Source organism: Sitophilus oryzae, unplaced genomic scaffold (genome assembly GCF_002938485.1).
Source record: "Sitophilus oryzae breed Bouriz unplaced genomic scaffold, Soryzae_2.0 scaffold_298_pilon_pilon, whole genome shotgun sequence".
In the NCBI taxonomy this organism is placed as follows: Eukaryota; Metazoa; Arthropoda; class Insecta; order Coleoptera; family Curculionidae; genus Sitophilus; species Sitophilus oryzae.
Window position 1 is genome coordinate 12,507 of NW_022146860.1, and position 21,674 is coordinate 34,180.

The window sequence follows — 21,674 nt, forward strand, 5'->3', positions numbered from 1 at the left end:
TACCTTATACAGGGTGTCCAAAAATTTATATTAAATAATTACTAGCTTTAAACGGCAATAACTTGTTTAATTTAAATGGAACACCCTGTATATTTTACGTGAATCAAACGAGTATCAAATTGTATTATGCTATTTTTTACCCATCTCTTCAAGTTTTCGTAGAAAATGCATTTTCTTATAATTTAGATCTCATTAAGCACTATACCCATGGAATATTGACATTTTAGATTATTTTTAAAGATCTAACAAATTTTCAAAGAGTACAGACACTAATATTGTCGATATAGTTCGCTTATTTCATTAAAAAATAAAATAAAAAACTGTTTAATGTTTTTTATGTTAAAGAGCACCAATTAATATGATCCCAGCATTCAAACTACATTAATTGACTGTCTACGTTAATTAATAATAATTGCTCCAAAACTGAAAAACTGAATTTTGTGTGTTTATTAGACACTGCGGTAGAAAGTAACACTTTATAAATTTTATTTCATTTTTTGACGAATGCTAATTTATAAAAACAGAGACGTTCATTTTCAAAAATTATTATAATATTGATTTTTCTGAGCCAAATCCACATTTATTTAGAATACTTTATAAATTAAAACAATTTAAAAGTATGTAATTAATTAATTTTTGGTGGGAAATAATGGTGGTATATTTAATTGGTATACTCTTTTATAAAGATTTAAATAGTTTTTTTGTATACCAATAGGCTTGCAATATTTACCACCTGTATATTTTGTACATATATGTTGCTTTAAAAAAATATGAAATGTCAATATTAATAATAATTTTCCTAAAATATATAGGGTGTTCCATTTAAATTAAACAAATTATTGTCGTTTAAAGCTAGTAATTATTTAATATAAATTTTTGGACACTCTGTATAAGATAGTAAAAATTTTATTATTGCTACATAATATCTGATCAATAAATAATCTTCAGTAAATATTTGGCATTAAAATCTTTGATACCCTTAGAGAAATAAATCCTCAAAATTTTTAATGCAATTTCATAAAATTGAAAATATTTCAAAAACGGTAAGGTTTAAGTGGGATAAACCTTAATCAAATTTACATTTATTTCAATCGTAGAATCCAAAAATAGAATAATATACAGGGTGTTCCATTTAAAAAAATACAACTATAATATTTTTTAATTATTTGGGACACTCTGTATCTTGTAAAAATATTTTTAAATTGTAGCTCTAATAGTCCTTCAATGAAGCCAAAACTTACAATTTGTAAAAATCTAATCGTTTAGCTACAATACTTCGTGTCGTATGTGGTGAACAACCCTGTATAATAAGGTTATTTTGGACTTATTTGAAAAACACTAAAGAGAACATATGTTTCTTTTATGAAGATCTATCAGCCCTGTAAAAATATTTGCACTTATTTAAGACTCACCCTCTAAATTTCTAATAAATCCGACTTACCTCTTCCCAAACAAGCTGTTTACTCACTCCAGGCCTCAGATTCATAATCTTCAACTCTGCAGCCTTCAAAACCCCGTCCGGTGTGAACTCTAGGTTAGGTCTTCCAGCCTCTGCCTCCACGCTCACATTGCGCAGGTACCTAAAGAACCGGTCACCGGTGTCCCATCTGGCTGCCCCAGCACCTTCACACGACAGATGAGTAGTGAGTGAACGGTACCTGTTCACTGGATCTGCCAGAAAGTCTTCTACTCCATAAGCGTAAACCTGCAAGGTGTTAGATATCAATATCAAGCAATAAGATGTGTGTTATGACATTTAACATAAGGGAATGCACTGTTCGGTTTTTATATGATTCAAAATAACAAAATATATAAATTGTGAAATTAGTAATTTTTTAATGGCCATAATGCGTTCTTTCAAAATCATCGAACAACTAAATCATTTCCATAGACCCAGTGACTTACCGTGACTTTGAATTTTGAGACCAAAAACTGACAAATAATTTGTCAAAAAAATCATATTACAGCTATATGTTTTATTTTGCATAAAAATGTTAACTAATAAGTTAGAATAATTATATTTCTTTCCTAACTAAGTGGTTTTATCGCTAAATTTAACTAAAGCTAAGTACAACACAAATCTTAAATACGTGGACTATTATAACAACAAATACATCGTAAAAGACTATTTTGGTAGCATTCTGAACGAGGATTCAAGTTAAACTTTTTAGAAAATAATTTAAAGGAAAATTAACCTGCTCAGATGCTTGTTCCGAGTAAAATCCTAGAGCTCTATGATTTGCTTTTTATAAACTCTGGCACATGATGCAGAATTGCATGAATCTTTGGAGTTATCTTAATACCTAAGTTGAGTATTTCCAATCTAAATTGTTCGATGTCATGTTCAAAATGTTTGTTTAGTGCTTGGCCAAAACAACTCGAAACTACTTGATTGAATGCAGAAAACACTGCAATATATTTATTTCCTAAAAAAAAGATGTTTAGGTTTTTGCTTGTCAAAACTTTGAATAGGATTCTTTACCGGGCGATATCGTCTTTAAAATATCCACTTTCTTTAAAAATTGTCTGGCGTTATTTCCGTTACATTTTCCATAATGATCTAGTTTCAATCCCGCTTTTTTTTATCCATTCTGTTGCAACATTGGTATTCTCCAATACAAGACAATCAAATAGTTTTTGAACCACACCTAAGAAAAGGTGAAGCTCAGGAGGGGGAATATACTTTAAGACAGGTGTTTCTTCGTCGCCAATGATTAAAGATATGTTTATACAGTTTTCTAAAAAATAATTGTCCTTTTTTAATATGGTTCATTGAACCGTAAACAGTTTTAAAAATACAAAAAAAATATTTCAAACAAAAACGCTTAATAAAATCTTTGGCTTTTGTTATATTTCCTCCAGATTGTTGCCGTAAATTTGTATTTTCTGTAATACTTTTTATAGTTCTGAATGATCCTTTAATTTCCATTTCCTTTACATTTACATTATACCATGGGCAAGTGTGAGTGGATGAATTTGACTGAAGACCAAGGAGAATCATAATAAGCTTAAAGTCAGCGGCAAAAGTATAAGAACAAATTCCACATATGGACTGCAGATCTAACGTCTCAAAGAGGCTTTTAATGTTAGCATAAGATTCAGACAACTTTGGTCCTAAGCCAATTATGAATAGTTTATTAATTCCAGCACTTTTATATTTCTTGAAATATTCGGGATCGTTTTCAGGGAGCACATTCAGACAAACTTTAAATGATCCACCACCACTATCAATGCCAATTTTTACATGAAAATCTTCAGATAATTCTCTAATTTCCAAAATATATGATAGAAGACCAGATAAATCTGAGCAGTATACAAAAATTAATATTAACTGAATTAACATTTTTCCTTTAAATTGTTTTCTAAAAAGTTTAACATTTGTGTTGTACTTAGCTTTATTAAATTTAGCGATAAAACCACTTAGTTAGGGAAGAATTATAATTATTCTAACTTATTAGTTAACATTTTTATGTAAAATAAAACATATAGCTGTAATATGATTTTTTTGACAAATTATTGTTTCAGTTTTTGGTCTCAAAATTCAAAGTCACGGTACGTCACTGGATGTATGGAAATGATTTAGTTGTTCGATGATTTTGAAAGAACGCATTATGGCCATTAAAAAATTACTAATTTTACAATTTATATATTTTTAAGTACTGAGAACTTACTGATCTTAAATAAGGAATTACTCAACTCTGACCTCTTGAATCGAATTTCTAAAAAAATCTTAAAAGTTGAAGGTCTGAAGTAATACAAAATATATATAGGTACAGTATAAACATTTTTCTATATTTCTTATTCAAAAATACAAAAGGAAAGTATAACATTAAATATATGTACAAGGAAAAGCAAACTTATATTTTAATTGATATTTTGGATCTTTCATATTTTGTCTTCGCATGTTAAATTGTCTTATTCATGGTTTCAAATTCCTCTTCGGTAAAGTTTTCCAATCTATATCCAATTGTTTCTAAAGTAGTAGAAATAAAAAACAATCAGTTGTAAAATATATATATATATATATATATATATATATATATATATATATATATATATATATATATATATATATATATATATATATATATATATATATATATATATATATATATATATATATATATATATATATATATATATATATATATATATATATATATTTGTGCCTCGTTTGCTTCTCCTTTTCTTTCTCTTTTTCAGGATCGCTAGTTCATCGTTGCTGATTCCTCCCGTATTGATGAAGCCGGAAGGCAGAAACACTGAGTGTCTACGGGTAGTCATGTTTTTAGTCATGTATCATGACTAATCTTTCTGTGGACTTGCCCAATAAATTTCTTTCTTCGTTTTTTATAGTTTCCACGATAACTTCCTTATATATATATATATATATATATATATATATATATATATATATATATATATATATATATATATATATATATATTATATATAGCATGAGAAACTTACCTCTTGTGATGTTCTTCTGAAGTCCTTATTTTAAAAATCTCAAATGATTAACCATTGACAATAATCCCAACATTGACAATAATTGACAATAACCAACATTCACAATAATGAATAATGAATATTGTTCGTGATTTTATCATTATATTAAGAATATATAGATTTGCCCTGGTTTTATCCATGTTTTATCTACTTCAGTTTTCAGTTGGTTAAAAGCTAAACTAAAATATAAAATTTCCTTTAAAAACAAACAACACAATTTGTTATACCTATTCATAGCTCAGGGTTATTAATACTCACATAATAATAAAATTATACTTACACTTATCGTCTCATCATCATTCTTTGTCTATTGTTGGCTATGTAGACCCAATTTCTTAATATTATGGTCCCATCTCAGGTTCAGTCTACTTCTAGGTCTCTTAATTCCTTGTGGGTACCATGCGGTAATTTTTGTGGTCCATAATTTGTTGTTCGTCCTTATTGCCAGGTATCCTGCTCATTGCCATTTGAGGGATATGATTCTGTGGATGGCATCTATTACCTGGGTCTTTTGTCGTATTCACTCTTTTCTTTTATGGTCTTTCTTGGTTATTCCAAGGTTATTCCCAGCATATTTTGTTCCATTGAAGATTAAGATATTCTCCATCTATCTTTAATCTTTTGTTGGTCCAGTCTAGTTGACAGAAGATTTCTTCTAGTGTTGCTGTAAATAGCTTTGGAGATATCACGTCTCCTTATCGTACTCCTATGCCAGTTGGAAACTCTGGGGTTGTTTTATATACAATTTCTCTTGCTTTGGTTTTGCTTTGTTTACTTACTAACTCTGGGGTTGTTTTATATATCATTACTCTTGGTTTGTTCACTTACATTTATATTCATTAAAATCTCATTCAAAAAGCATAGAACGTAATACAAAACACGTCAAAAACAAGTTTAACGTTAACCTAACCTAACTTTATTTATGACTTTATGATAAAAAAAAACGGCGTCAGCGATGGCTATGAATTGAAGATCGCTGTCATTTTATATGTAAAATTATATGGGTAATTACAGCCTGGTATTTTTCCGATCATACGGTATGAACATGAACTTGCGCCGATCTTTCATTTGAATCTTTGTTGCAATGTTGCAGAAAAAACGTTTTTATCGCCTTTCAAAAACAATATTTCTGTAGCAAAGTTTCATCAATCACGGCAAAACGTTTACAAATCAACATTACAAAGCAAGCCGTTTGGGGATTGTCTGCAATGTTGCAAATGTAATGTGAGGTTTCTCGCTTGGTGGGTATCGACAGGAAAAAATAAAATTGATTTTCAAAAATATCCGTTTTTTCCAAAAAACTCAGCACTCTTGAAATTTTTAAAACTTTTTTGATGGCACCTTGGTGAACATCCCAAAGCGCAACTTTGCCCCAATTTAACCATGTTCGTATCTATTACGGTTATTATGTTACGGAGATTTATGAAAAATAAGTTCTTTGCCTCGAGTACAGATACCGCCACGTTTTGGAAATAGCTGAAAATGAAACAAAATTGAACGAGGCATCAGGAGACGCTAAAAAATACGTTATATGTGACCTTGACCTGTTTCGAAGAGTTCTCCGCATAGTGTAGAGCCTGTTTAATAATAGTGTTACTGTTTTAACATCAACTCCCCCAAATCTGTCCATTAAAACACAACAAAAAAATTCTGGTCATAAAAAATACATCAAAATTAAGGTTCCGGTTTTTCGCGGCGGTGAGTATAGTTTTGATTTAATCTACTCTGAATTACTAATTCAGAAGCTCATAGAAAACTAAAGTTTTTTATGACATCAATAAATTCTAACTCACAACTACTGTAAATTACATCCATTTTATGCGTGTAATAAAGATTTCAAACCTCTTATTCTCTAAGTTCTATGTTTTTAAAATCGCTTTTAACTATTATTTTATTAGCTTACTTGCTAACAGAAATGAGCAAATTATAAACTTTATTTTTTATAGTTTTTTAATATTTTTAGATGCATCGGCAAAAAAGTTTGTTCTTTAAAAGATCGCGCACACTATACCTACACGGACCAGTACGGACCAGCACAGCACAAACCTGCATCCTGCATGACATCGCACACTTTACCGCCACAGACCAGCAACATAAGCGAGAGTTTCGAAAAAAGTACAGTTGTCAAGGCTCAACTACTAGAGCGTGCAACATAGAAGTATTGAAAATGAGTAGTTCAGAGGAAGAAATTATTATTTTAGCCATGTTGTGTGAAGAAGAGGAGGAAGAGAAGGAAGCTAAGAAAAAAAGAAGATTTTGGGTTCACCCTATAAATCAAAAGAGAAAGCAATATGGCGAATTTCATTATTTGTTTCCTGAATTAAAAAGATTCGAAGAAAAGTTTTTCCAATATTTTCGAATGTCACAAATCAAATTTAATTATTTTTTTTTGCTATCGACTCCCATATTGCATCTTTTCTTTCTTGGTCTCTATATATAAAATGCTTGGCTCGTATCGCACAGCTCTGAATACTTTTGTACCAGTAAAATAAGCTTTTTTTCATTCATATTTAAAACGATTTAAAGGTTCGAACAAAAATAAACGAAATCTAACCTACATCATGCAACTTGAGCCAGCTAGCGTACTCGAAATACTGACAAACCCTTCAATATTTGCATGTTTGTGGAGGTGTGCTGGTTCGCCGGTGCGCACATTAGGTCGGACCAGCACGACCAGGCATAAATATTGCCGGTCATATTTGTCCCTGACCGACACGACCTGTTTGACGGTCGTGGCTTGTGGCGGTACGTGCTGGTACTGGTCCAGTGTGCTCTACTCTATTAAATAACACGGTCATCTTCACCGGTAGATTTTACTGGTCTGGTCCGTGCCGGTCCGTGCAGGTATGTGTGCGCGATCTTTAACATTAAAATTATGATTTGTGATTTTCCTTATTTGTGTGATGATATAAAAATAAATTATAAGGGGAATTAAGTAAATACCTTTATTGCTGCTGTTATTTCGTTGACTAAACTTTGGCTAGAAGTGTCAAAATGAACACCTGAAATAAAAAAATATATTAAAATAATAATAAAACCTCAATATACGAGCCTAACAACTATATGTTGGGACAAGGTCATATTAATGAATTATTGCCCTGGTTTTTCAAAATGACTGGAAAATATATGTTTAATTTTTAAATATAAACATAGCCATATATCTAAACAACTTAACAATATTTTTATGAATTTGTAAATCAATCCATATTTACAGTAGCGCATTTTGTTCATAAAAGGACAAATTTGCTGACAACTAAATGTTGGGACAAGTATTTTTAAATAATTAATATCATCATAGGCGGCTTTGCTATAAACGTCACAAATGTCGCAAACTGTTTACTTCAGCATTGACAGCTTTTAAGTGACTCGATACTTTGAGTAGTGCGATTTACTGTAAGAAATTTAAATTTTTTTAATTTTCAATTTTGTTAATTTAATCCAAAGTAATCGTCCGTGGAAAAGCTACAAATCAAAAACTACGCGAAATTATCAATCGTCAATACAGTACGGGAAAAACAATTCGAAAAATTTCTGATAATTTAAGTATTCCAAAAACCACGGTCTTTAATATAATAAAAAAATACGGCGAATCTCCCAACGTAGACGTTAGAGGTAAAAGTTCGGGAAGGCCAAAAGTTGTATCTCAGAGAGATTTACGAAATTTAGTAAAAATTTGCAAGTCTGCGAGAAGAAGTACTCTTGGCAAAGTAACAGTTAAATGGAATACTGTAACTGGTTTAAATATATCAAAAGAATGTTGCCGAAAATATATCCACAAATACGGTCTGGGGTTTTACAAGGTAAACTTTATTTTGTGTGGATAATCAATTACCTGAAGATTATTGATACAAATTCTTATTTAAGGCCAAAGAAAACCGCTACTGACAGAAATTCAAATAAAAAATCGCTACAATTGGGCAATATCTAAATTATCGTGGACACAAAATGATTGGAATAAGGTCATATTTAGCGATGAGTCTAAATTTGATGTTTGCGTGGGAGATCATCGAAAACGAATAATACGAAATAAAGCAGAAGCCTTTCATAAAGATTGCTTAAAGAGGGTTGTTAAATTTCCTAATGGGATTATGGTTTGGGGTTGCATGTCAGCAAGAGGTTTGGGCAAATAAAATTTTATAGATGGCACTGTTAACGCCCAATAATATCAACTTATACTTGGGACCTCACTTTTGCCTAGTGCTCAAGAATTGTTTCCAAACGAAAACTATATTTTCCAACAAGATGGAGCATCGTGCCATTCAGCAAGATCAACTAAAAATTGGTTCGGTAATCATAATATAAAAGTTCTATCCATCCTTCAAGTAGTCCGGAGCTCATTGTTATAGAAACTGTGGCATAAAATGAAGCAATATTTAAGAAACCACCCTCAACGAACAATTTTTGATTTGCGGACAAAACTGCAGGAAATTTGGGATAATTTTTCTCCTCAAATGTGCCAATCTTTGGTAAATACAATGCCATTAAGAGTTCAGGCAGTTGTTAAGGCGAAAGGTGATGTAACTCCGTATTAAACAAATTTCTTCTTGTGCTGTCCCAATATATAGTTGTCAGCAAATTTGGCTTGATTTTGGCAAAATAAGCTATTATCAAAAGTGATTTGTTTGCAAAGTTATAAAAATATAGTAAACTTGTCTAAAAAAAAGATCATATTGTAATGTTTGAATTTAGAATAATAAACTTAAAATTACTATTTTTATTGCATAAAAGACGTTGTCCCAACATATAGTTGTTAGGGCTCGTAATCACCACACTGGAAAAAATAATATTACTACCCAGTAAGCAAAGTTTTGTCACATTTAGAGAACATTAGGGAACTGTTACGTATCTGCGTTTTATTGCTTCATATTAGGCACAAGAAGGGCCTGATAACGTAACAACGACGTCACCTAGAACACATTTCCCTTAAAGGAATAAAATGCTCACTGGGTAAACATATACAGGGTGTCCCAATATTTTATGGACATAGAACTACTACGTATTTTTGGAATCAAAATAAGTTTATTGGACACAATTTACCTCTATATAAAAATGCTTTGCTTGACCGCTAGAGGGCATCAAACTTTAAAAAATAATCACATTTTTTAAGATATTTTTAGAACCGTTATTCCAATTTGAGTAAAATTTTGGGTGTCTATGTTTTGCTAAGTGCTTTAACATTTTACTTTCACATAAATCAAGAAAAAGTACGGGAAAGACGAAAACTACCCCCACCCTTACATAAATTTTAGTGTAAATATTTTTCAACTCCACCAATGACAGATTTTCTTTCCGTAAAATGGTCCCTCTAGTATTTACTACATTTTTTGACTCTTCTAAAGAAATGTCATATCGCATAGTTTTTCAGAAAAACATTTTTGGAGAATTTATTTTTCCAAAGCAGGCCTACAAAATATACAGGGAGTTTTAATTAGTAGTGGGAACTATCGAATGAATACTATCGAAACATTCGATAGTTGCAATTCATTCGAATAATTCGATAGTTAGTAAGAAAACATTCGTTGAAAACTATTCGAATAAAAATTATCGAATAGATCCGTCATCTGCCTTGAAATATTGTATTCTAGTTATTCGGCAGCAAAAACCATTCATTTATAAAATTCATTCATTTATGAATTTTCATTTATTCGTCAGGATCGATTATAATAAAATATTAACTGAATTTTAGTTGTCGCCCGGCGACGTAGGTTTCTTTCCGAGAAACCCGACAGCAGTCGGTGGCAATGCTATGAAAGAAGCCGGCATCTTTGATTTTTTGCGGAGTCAGATATAGATAAGGACACATTATTTTTTTTATTGAGGTGCTAGTATTTACACAGAAAATACATTATGAAGGGCGCTGTTGCCATATTTTGGCATTAGTTGATATTAGCAAAGAATATTATTGTTTGGCTTTAGTTAGTTAGGGATAGTATGTCTATATATTCTGCATTTTTTTTTATTAATATTCTGTTGTTACACTGCAATAATACTTGTTATTTTGGATGTAAGAACATGAAAGTGATTTTTAATGTTTTTAAGCAAAGACTGGTTTAATAAATAATAATAACAGTAATAATTTGTTATACCTATTAACAACAAAATTTAAAATGATTTAATATCAATATTTTTTTAAGTAGTAGCAAAATATAAACAACAAATTAGATGTCAAAATTATTTATATTAGATCCTATTTAAAAATAATATAGTCTCTAAATTTTTTGGCAACGTTGGTTTATTAAATAATAATAATTACAGAACTAATTTGTTATATTAACAACAAATTTTAAAATCATAAAATATAAACATTTATTAATTTTCTAAGCATGCAGTGTAATGGAACGAAAATATAAATAAAAAATTAGAAATCAAAATTATTTATATTAGGTGCTTTATATGACTATTTAAAAAATTTAAAAATTATATTTACTTTTACTGGCATTTACTTTAAAAAATAAATGAAATATTCCTTCGCAAAAAACTACATGTAAGAGAATTAGCATAAACAAAATACAAACATCGTTAACTTTTTTTTTAAATTGGCACGTGTAAAACTTTCATTTTAATTTTCTCACCCCATAGTTTGAGTTCGATAACCATTTACTTAACTACATTACTTAAATATGATTATTAAGTTCAACTAATTAATATTATTAAAACATCTAAAATACAAATATGTATTTTTAAAATTAATTGTAAGTTCATCTCATCTCTCTTAAAAATTGCTACCTCTCAAAATTTCCCATTAAAAAATAGCCATATACCATATAAAATTAAATAATTGAAAGATCGGACTACGGAAAACCACACAAATTTTCGGAAAACTTTTGACCACCTGCACATGCACACAATCGTCAATAAATAAAATTAAAAAATAACTACTATTTTAGTATTTTAACTATTTTAATAAACGCAAAAATAGCACAGTATTTATACGGCAAAGTTATAAAAATTTGGAAGAACTAATAATGCACTGACGCATACAAAAATCAAACGAATACTAAATTTCATTTATCAAAAGCATTGATAGTCATTGGCTCAACGATAACCATTTAGTCGCACGGCGAGGTTGTCACATATGCTTTAGTATACAAATGAATGAATGATTTTATTCGAATAAAACCATTCGATAGTTGAAATCATTCATTCATTAACCATTCGATAGTCTAATTCATTCGATAGTTCCCATCGCTAGTTTTAATATTCCATGGACATAGAAGAACTACGTATTTTTTGAATCTAAATAAGTTAATTACACATAATTTGCCTTTGTACAAAAGTGCTTCGTTTGTTCGTTAGAGGGCACCAATAAAAAATAAACCCCAACGTTAATTACTTTAAAATTTATTAATTTTTTTAAGCTTTCTATGAAGCTTATTGTCCAATATAATTTGTGATACTAACATAAAATTCCATATTTTTGCCAACTAGATTATTAGAGCATAATAGATTTTATGCACCTCCATAGCTTGGTGTGAAAAAACATTTTTTTCTAAATCAGCTTCGGAAAAATATTTTTCTTCCTCAAAAAGTATGCGCGGTGGTTTTTTTTTAAAGAGACAAAAAATGTAGTAAATACTAGAGGGACCATTTTACGAAAAAAATCGGTGGTCGGTTTAGTTCGAAAATATTTATACTAAAATTTCTGTAGAGTGTGGGGGTAGTTTTCACTCTTCCTGTACATTTTCTTGATTTTTGTAAAAGTCAAATCTTAAAGCACTTAGCAAAACATACACGCCTAAAATTTCACTCAAATCGGAATAACGATCCTTAAAATATCTGAAAAAAATTGTTTATTTTTTATCTACTATCCCTGAAAATATTTGCACTTATTTAAGACTCACCCTGTATATTTTTCCCAAAACTTTTGTAGTTATATAGTAAAAGGGTTTGAAGGTGAAAGGTTAAAGGCAACCTGCATCAATCAAAAACAAAAGACAAGGGTAAATCTTGACAGTTTATGTTAAATTACCATAGCTTAATAATAATTCTGTTAATTTTAGTACATTTTATTTAATGAAAATTTCAATAAAACAACCAATAATAAAAATAGATCATAAACAATATTAGAATAAAACAGGAAATAATATTTTTTTCTACGTTTACAAAAAAAATAAAAATTTTAATTTGTTACAAGAGCTAATTAGAAAAGTTTTCTGAGATAAACTAATTAAAATTGTTCTAAAAAACGCAGATAATGGTCTTTAATTATAAAAGTTCTTTATCTTTATGCTTCTCGCATAAAAGTTCTTTTAGCGGCAACAATTTGACTTTTATCCTTTCGAGTTTATAAGGATTTGAGGACTTATAACTATAAAAATTAGTTTTAATCCAAATTTCACTCCATATACAGTAACTAGCGTGTACCCGCGACTTTGTTGGAGTCGAATTAATCATTTGTAACGATGATGATCAAGCAAAGCAAGAATTTCCATTAATAAATTGTACTGAAGCTGTGGTTGGTTCCTTGTGAAACATCGTTGAAATATTAGTATTTTAATAAATCACGCTTTTAGATGTTTCAAAAAACTTTTAATAAGAGTGACTTTAACTCTACATATATGTTTCGACTTGTTAAGCCTTTTTCAAGAGTTTTTTAAGAACTAATCGTCTAACTACACTGTAACTATATATATATTTGCTATGGGGGTGGGTTCAGAGAGTTTACAATAGGGGTAATAAAAAATGTGTTTAGAAATCCTTGTTGGTCGTTAACATCATTTTCGTTTTTAACAGGTTTTAGTATTTCTAACTGCTCAATGTAATTTAAGCGTCTACCTTTTGTTTCTCTGTGTAGTAACTTATTTGAGTTTTCATTAATTTTGTGATTATTTACTATACAATGAGTTGCAAGACCAGAACTATGCTGGAGATTATTAATAGACTTTACATGTTCTTTAATCCTTATATCTAAATTTCTACCTGTTTGGCCTATGTACACGGCATCACAATCATTGCAATCCACCCTATATACACCCGACTTATTTTTGACATTAGTTTTTTGTCTTTATTATTTAATAAAATTTGACCTAAATTTCTTTTATTTACGTTAATAGTTTTACATCCTATTTTATTGAGATTATTTGATATTTTGTTAGTTAAATCAGGAATGTAGTTTAAAAGTCGTTAATTGTTATTGTCTTTAGAATTAGCGGAATAAAAATTTTTCATTAATATTTTCTTTTGTTTTTTCTTTAGCATATTATCAATAAGGGAACACTTATATCCATTGTTGATGGCGATTTGTTTAATAATATTTAACTCTTTTTTAAAATTCTCTGGGCTCAGTGGAAACATTACTAATCTATGAATAAAACTATGAAAGGGTGACATTTTGATTTGCCAGGATTGGTGTGATTGACTATGTATTACAGTGTCTGTGGTAGTGGGTTTTCTGTAAATATCAAATTGTAATCTATTAGACTGTTTTATAATTGTAACATCAAGAAAATTGATGGTAATAAAAACACATTTTTTATTACCCCTATTGTAAACTCTCTGAACCCACCCCCATAGCAAATATATATATAGTTACAGTGTAGTTAGACGATTAGTTCTTAAAAAACTCTTGAAAAAGGCCTAACAAGTCGAAACATATATGTAGAGTTAAAGTTACTCTTATTAAAAGTTTTTTGAAACATCTAAAAGCGTGCTTTATTAAAATACTAAAATTTCCATTAACATACAAACTGGATAAAATTTTCTCACATTTATGAGCATGAGAAAAAAACAATATGGCGATATTATTATATAACTTGTTAATATTTGAGGGGTAGTTTCATCTCGTTGGAATTTGACTTTCGAAAAATCTGTTTGCCAAAAATAAGCTTTTTACGTCAAGCAGTTTAAGCAGAATCGTGGTTAAGAAATTACCCAACTTTTTGGAATACCCTGTATAATTTATAAAAAATTTCAAAATATGTAAAAAACAAAAAAAATTATGCGTGTCCAAGCGTTTTCCCGAAAGGCTAACCGTTTTTTAAATAACAAATATTGTAATATTTGAGGGGCGTTTTCACCCTCTTGGAATTTGAGATTCTAGAAACCCCTCCTTGTCGAACCTCTACACCCCACAGTCAATCCGTTTGCCAAAAATCAGCTTTAAACGTTAAGCAATTTAAGCAGAATCGTGATTACTCAATGGTCATATTTTATGAAACACCCTGTATAAATTTTAAAAAAATCTTAAAATATGTAAAACAACAAAATAAAATATACGTGTTTAAGAGTTTTTCCGAAAAACTCACCGGTCTTTAAATAAAAAAATATTCTAATAGTTGAGGGGTGGTTTCACCCCCTTAGAATTCGAGTTTTGAAAAATCCCTTCTTATCGAACCTATACACCCTAAAGTCAATCCTTTACGTTAGGTTTTTCGAAACACCTTGTATTTTTAAAAAATCTTAAAATATGTAAAAAACAAAATAAAATATACGTGTTTAAGCGTTTTTTCGGAAACTTGACCGTTTTTTAAATAAAAAATATTGTAATATTTGAGGGGTGGTTTCACCCCCTTGGAACTGGAATTTCGAAAAATCCCTTCTTATCGAACCTCTACACCCTAGAATCAACCTGTGTGCCAAAATTGAGCTTCTTACGTTGAGTAGTTTGAGCAGGATCGTGATTAATCAGTGAGTCAGTCACTTAAGGATTTTATATATTAGTATAGATAATGGCGAAATTTTTTTTTTCTATTTTGTACGTCAATCCGACTTTGTAATTCTTTTAGCGACTTCGAAATCAATTTATAGCTGGACAGGCCTGTATTTTCCACTTTAACAAAGCCCCAGTTTTTTTCCGACTTGGACATTTTTGCATGTGAATCGTCGAGGAGGGATTTTTCCACAGCATATACGCTTTGGAATTACAAAGAACTTTCCCATCCGTTAAAAAGGGGCGTTAGTTCAAAAAAAATCCTTTGGTAGGAAAGGCAGCAGAGAAATAAACGAACAATTTCCACTGAAGCGATTGAACGACGAAAAAAAAAATTGAAAATGCAAATTTGAGAAAAAATCTAACGATTGTTTCGCTCTGAAGTTCTTTTAAAGCGTTAACTGTATGGGGATGGAAAAAAAAGCGTTTATAGATTCTGTAGATGAAATGATTCATTAAGAGTATATTACGCTGTACTTTCGGATCGCTCTCAGGGGTCGGGTAAAGCGGGTGTGTGGCCGAAGGAAATATATATTATATTTCAGAAATCTGCCTAAGGTTTAGCCCCATCCGGTCGTTCCCCCATCCAAGTTACAGCCAAAATTCCAAACACACGTGCCTTGATTAAGGCTTGATTAAGGTTTACAGAGCTTCAGCATTTTCGGCATTTGCAATAAAATAGCGAGCAATTTGTTACAAAATCATATAAATTATACAGGGTGGCTCATCGAAAACGTTCCGCAAGGCATAACGGCCAGGGTAAATTTTTTTTTCAGAAAATTCAAAAACACGTCAATTTTGTTTGCTAAGGGGACAACTTTTGCCCCAAAAATGATTGCAAAATCTTCAACCCTCTAAGCGGGGTGTCATCCCCCAATTTTTTTCAAATGGGAAGGGGGGTTAAGTGGTACCGCATTAAAATGGGCTTTCTATTCTCTACACTTTCCCGCTTTGTTTTTGAAAATCGGTAGAGTCATTGAGAAAATATGAAGGATTGAAATTTGAAAAGTTTATTTAAACATTTACCAGAGTAAATGATAAGAATAAATTCCTTCAACCAATTTGTTGTTTTTTCTTATTATTTCTAGATGTTTACGCATTTTTTCACTTGCCACAAGATTGAACAATCAGGGGCGGTAGTTGCTAGATAGATGTTCTGTGACTTGTGCGTTGAAGTTCTTCTCAATATCGTTAAACTTTTTAACAATTATGGTGTACTCACTTGCGGAAAAAGTGGAAATAATCAAACTTCATTTTAAAAATAATGAATATGGCATTCGGATTGCGCAGATATTCAATGAACGTCATCCTGACAAACACCTTTATGGCAAAATTGTTCGCGAGTTAGTAGCAAAATTTCGCGAAACTGGTTCCGTTATGAATAAAAGGAGGCAGAGGGAAAATCCTGTAGTAAATGAAGCTATGGAGGTATTCATATTGGGCTAAGTTGCCATGGATAGTACGTTGTGTACAAGAAAATTAGCCAATGAGACCGGCGTGAATCGTACAAGCGTCCAAAGGATATTAAAAAAAACAAAAGTTCCACTCGTACAAAAAGCCGTACGTCAGTTGGTACAAGAATTCAATGAAGACGTTTTGAAATAAAGTAAAATAAAGTTTATTTTTAAAATAAAGTTCGATTATTTCCACTTTTTCTGCAAGTGAGTACACCATAATTGTTAAAAAGTTTAACGATAGTGTAGCGTTTTTTTATAACAACTACCACTGCGAACGGCAGCTTTTCATCGGAGAGCAGTTGTGGATAAGGTATTTCACTGGAAAGAAAACTAATTAATAACAATAAACAAAAGAAATAGATATTGGGCGCCAGGCATGTACAGAGAAAGAAAACACAGTTGTATATTACTTAAAAATAATGGCTATATTTATTCATGATGAATTCTGATGGTAAATAGCATTGCACAATTTTAATAATTATTATAGTGGTTAAATACTATTACAAGGCGTAATCTAATGAAACCTAAAATCTAAATCATATTGTAACTACTAAATCGACATAAATGTTCTTAATAATCTAACCACTAAATATAGTCTGTACGATATTATTTAAAATGTACGTTATTAAGTAAAGACTGAAAATCTGAACCTAAATCTACACTTAGCTGTTCTTGAGGCAATCCTGTTTCGAAGAGTAGCAGCGTGAGGTAGGCTCATATCTCTGTACTGTTTCTCGGCTATCCTGTTGGCCAATACAACAAAAGGGGCCAGGATGAGGACACCATGAATCAATACAGCCGTAGCTACTGACTAGGCTTAGAAATGGGAGCGAAGCAGCATGGGGCTTACGCTGTATCCATACTGTGGCAATATGGGGACACTACCCGTACCTTGGAACACTACTAGGACCTTGGATAATGTCCGTAACTTGGACCATAACCTTAGATCATAACCTTGGACACAGTCCGTCCATAAGATAACGGTACAGGGGAACACTACCCGTACCTTGGACACTACTAGGACCTTGGATAATGCCCGTACCTTGTAAATAGTCCGTCCATCAGACCCTAAAAATACGAAACTCTTGTTTAAAACCAAACAAGGTCTAATAAACAAAATAAACCTACCTCGAATTACTTCCGAGGGCTCAATAATAAACAAAGAAACTGTCCTTTCTTCCATGTAACATTCTGGAGGACAAAAGAAAAGGGACGCCAACGTGCCAGCAAAATACAAATACAAGTTAAGTTGGGACATTCAAAACTCTACCCTAAAAATATTCAATAATAATATCGAATCTATAAAAGATAATAACTCATCTTTACCTGTAGCTTCGAAATGGCAGCTGATTCAGATTTAGCAGTAAGATTTAAATTACCATTTCTAAAAGCAGGATACAACAGAGCGGCAAAACAAAGTGAGGTTAAGCACGGAGAGAGTTGACGGAAGCGATGCTGACAGCGCCTCCTCAGAGCGATAACAGGGTTGTGTCAAACGATAACAGGGTTGGCGACTAGGGAACGTAAAAATTACGCCAAGCGTGCTAAATAAATTATCAGGCCTGAACGATACGGAATCCGATGACGATACGCCAGACATCATATATATCATATATGAAAAAGACATGTAACGAACTAAAAACGTTGAGAAGAACTTCAACGCACAAGTCACAGAACAGCTAGCTAGCAACTACCGCACCTGATCTTTAACCTTGTGGCAAGTGAAAATATGCGTAAACATCTAGAAATAATAAGAAAAAACAACAAATTGGTCGAAGGAATTTATCCTTATCATTTACTCTGATAAATGTTTAAATAAACTTTTCAAATTTCAATCCTTCATATTTTCTCAATGAGTCGATCGATTTTCAAAAACGAAGCGGGGAAGTATAGAGAATAGAAAGCTCTTTTCACTGCGGTACCACTTAACCCCCCTTCCCATTTGAAAAAAATTGGAGGATGACACCCCCGCTTGGAGGGTTGAAGATCCTGCAATAATTTTTGGGACAAAAGTTGTCCCCCTCACAAACAAAATTGACGTGTTTTTGGATTTTTTGAAAAAGGAAATACCCTGGCCGTTATGCCTTGCGGAACATTTTCGATGGGCCACCCTGTATATCACTGTAATCGCAAAACTTCAATCTATTTCCGTATTGTAACGGCATTTTAAATTATGTTTTTATTTTCGAGAAAATTTGATCCAAACATAAGGAATATTTTGTTGATGTTTGACCATAAAAATCTTAAAAATAAAGAACTTGTCTAAAAATGTGACACAATACGGATATAGTATAATCCTTTATCTTTAATTTCCTTCTTCATTTGTGTGAAAATACCTAGCCAGTTTTACACTGTGGACTAGTGAAATGGACTCTTAAATTGTTTATTAACGAATTTTTGGAGTATACTACTTTTTTAGTGTAGAAAAAGATGTTTATAGTTTACTTACATACTAACCCAGCCCCAGAAAGGTTTGAAATGAGCACAAGGTTTCCTGTATGGCCCACTTTTACAGCGCTAGTACCCTGTGGCCCAATAAAAGTCACTGCGAGCATACACAAAATTCAATTATGTTGTCCTACTTTTCGTACACTAAAACGATCCAAAAGAAGCAGCTTTTGGAAGGTAAATTTATGCAGAGAAAAAGCTGAGGGAAAAATTATCGCTTTAAATTAGATTTAGGAAGAAAATGCTGTGTGGAAATTTGAGGAAAAAGGCGCTAACAGATTTTTCTCGTCTTGGCTGTAACAAAAATCCGAGTTTATGTGATTTTTTTCTTATTTTGTAGGCTTATAACATACCAGGAAAATGGGCATAGCGCGGCTTTTTGACTCGCACTCAGGGGATGGATTTGGTATCGAATCAAAATAATTCACCCCCTAAATTATTAGCTCTTTAACTCAAACGGTTTCCGAGATTTTCAAAAAAAAATCCTGTTTTTTTTAGTTTTATTTTACTATTTTATAGTAAATTTAATAATTTCAACTTAATAGTGACTCTCTTTGATTTATTATAAATTCCTTAGAAGTCTATAGGAGCGCATTGAATAAAGAATATAATTAGAGTGATCGGATTAACCGCGCGAAAAAGCCCGATTATTTAGGTATGAGATAAGAATCAATCTTAAATTGCTCCCCGATTAAATTCCCCAGCTGGGATATGCCGGTCAGTGCAAATTAATTATCGACGGCAGACCCAATTAATAATATAGCAATTTTAAATTCGTTTATAATTTAAATTTTTTTAACGTTTTTTTTTAATTTTGTGAATAAAATATATAATATTTTCTTATGTTTTAAGTTTTCTTATTTTTTGGTATATTTGTTGATATTTTTTTATTTTATTTTTTAATTTAATTATAATAATTTTCCCCATCACAGGCGAGTACCGAGTTTGTCAAATTTAGAACAATTATCTAATATTTTACGAACAGGACCTTCTTGGTTTGACGAGTTCAGAACCCAAAATCATTTCCTGTCTCTGATTAGTTAGACTCGTTGGGTCTATGTATATCTTTTAACGATGGATAAATAAAGCTCTCTCTTTAGTTGTCAGTTTTGATCAATAATATTTTTTAATGTGCGTACATTCAATCTCCGATTGCTGAATCTAGAATTGGAGCCCAGGCAATAGCTGCCAAACGAAATTTGAAGTAAATAATCCCAAACAGATTAATTTAGGCTGAAGGGGGAACTGCCATTAGTCTCCCAATACTACGATCCATAACAATCACTGTATACAATGAAAGGAGAATTTACAAAAATTTTGTCTCAAAAAAAAATGGAAAGCTCAAATTAAAAAAAATAAAAAAAAAAAAAAAAAAAAAAGTGTTCTCATAATACACACTAATCCTCGCTGCTTAAAGCTATCAAACTTTTAAATCTACTTCTTGCAGGTTTTAAAAAAAGTTAACTATCAATCTTATTAATTAACTCTTTTTTTATGAGATTTATAAAGGCTAATTATTAAAATCGGTGTAAAAAGATTATATGTCACCACAACCCGACTCTATAAATGATAACTTTAGCGTAAATTCCAATAAGTCTAACCCCATATATTAAGGAATCATGAACTGGGCGGTTAGCTCTCACGGCGCCAAGACTCTCTCTTTAAATATTCACGGCTTCCACTTCCCCACGCGCTCGATCACCACTCACCTCTCCACCACCTACCCACCATCAACCCTTCCTCACGCGTCTCCCTTACACCCACCTCTCAAAACCCCCCCAACCTACCACCCCACTTACACGCTCTCAACTCACACTCCACGCACACCCGGCCCACACCGTCCACCCCCACCCCAAGCCCCACCCCCCCCCCACCCCACCCCCCCCCCCCCCCAAAATTTTTTTTTTTATAAAATTATTATTCCAAGTTTCTATTTCCTAGGCCTGCCCATCCTCAAATATAATATACAATCAGCTGTATACATAAATGGATACGCTCTACCGAATACTTCTCGTATATAGTGAATATTGATAACCGTTGGAGTGTATACTACAGATAACAGACGTTAAATTAACTTTAACTGGAGGATAAATAAGATTCTGGACAATCCAATCCATTTGGCGAAAAACAATTAAGGATAAATCATTTTGCGTTTAATCTATAGGAAAAACATACATTTTCGAAAAATATAAATAAAATTGTGGGTTGTATGCTTGTACAGCTGGTGGCGCCTTTACGCACTTGAGACTCCAAGAGGAACTGGCTAGTTGTAGTGTGAAATTAAATTTTGTAGCCATAAGATTGTAGGTTCGATGTGACATATTGTTTACAAAAAATCTATTAGAGTCGTAGAGGTTTAGTAGGTACTTCACAAAAAAGAAGTTACACATCAAATTAAAAAAAACTATTTTTGTAATTGAACATACATCATACTATACAGGGTGTCCCAGAAATAAGTGCAAGTAATTTTAAGGGGTCGGACAGGTCCTCGATGCAAAGAAACGCTATTTTCCTTTTATCGTTTTTCAAATAAGTCTAAAATTAACCGGAGTTATTTTACATGAAAAATTTTCCAAAAAAAAAAAACGATTTTTTTGCTAAAATTTTGAGAA

The 21,674-nt window shown here is 31.5% G+C and overlaps 1 pseudogene; it reads right to left on the reverse strand.

Moving 5' to 3' along the window:
• Window positions 1-1,441: 1,441 nt before the first annotated feature.
• Window positions 1,442-21,674, reverse strand: part of LOC115884536 — a 44,049-nt pseudogene continuing 23,816 nt past the window's right edge.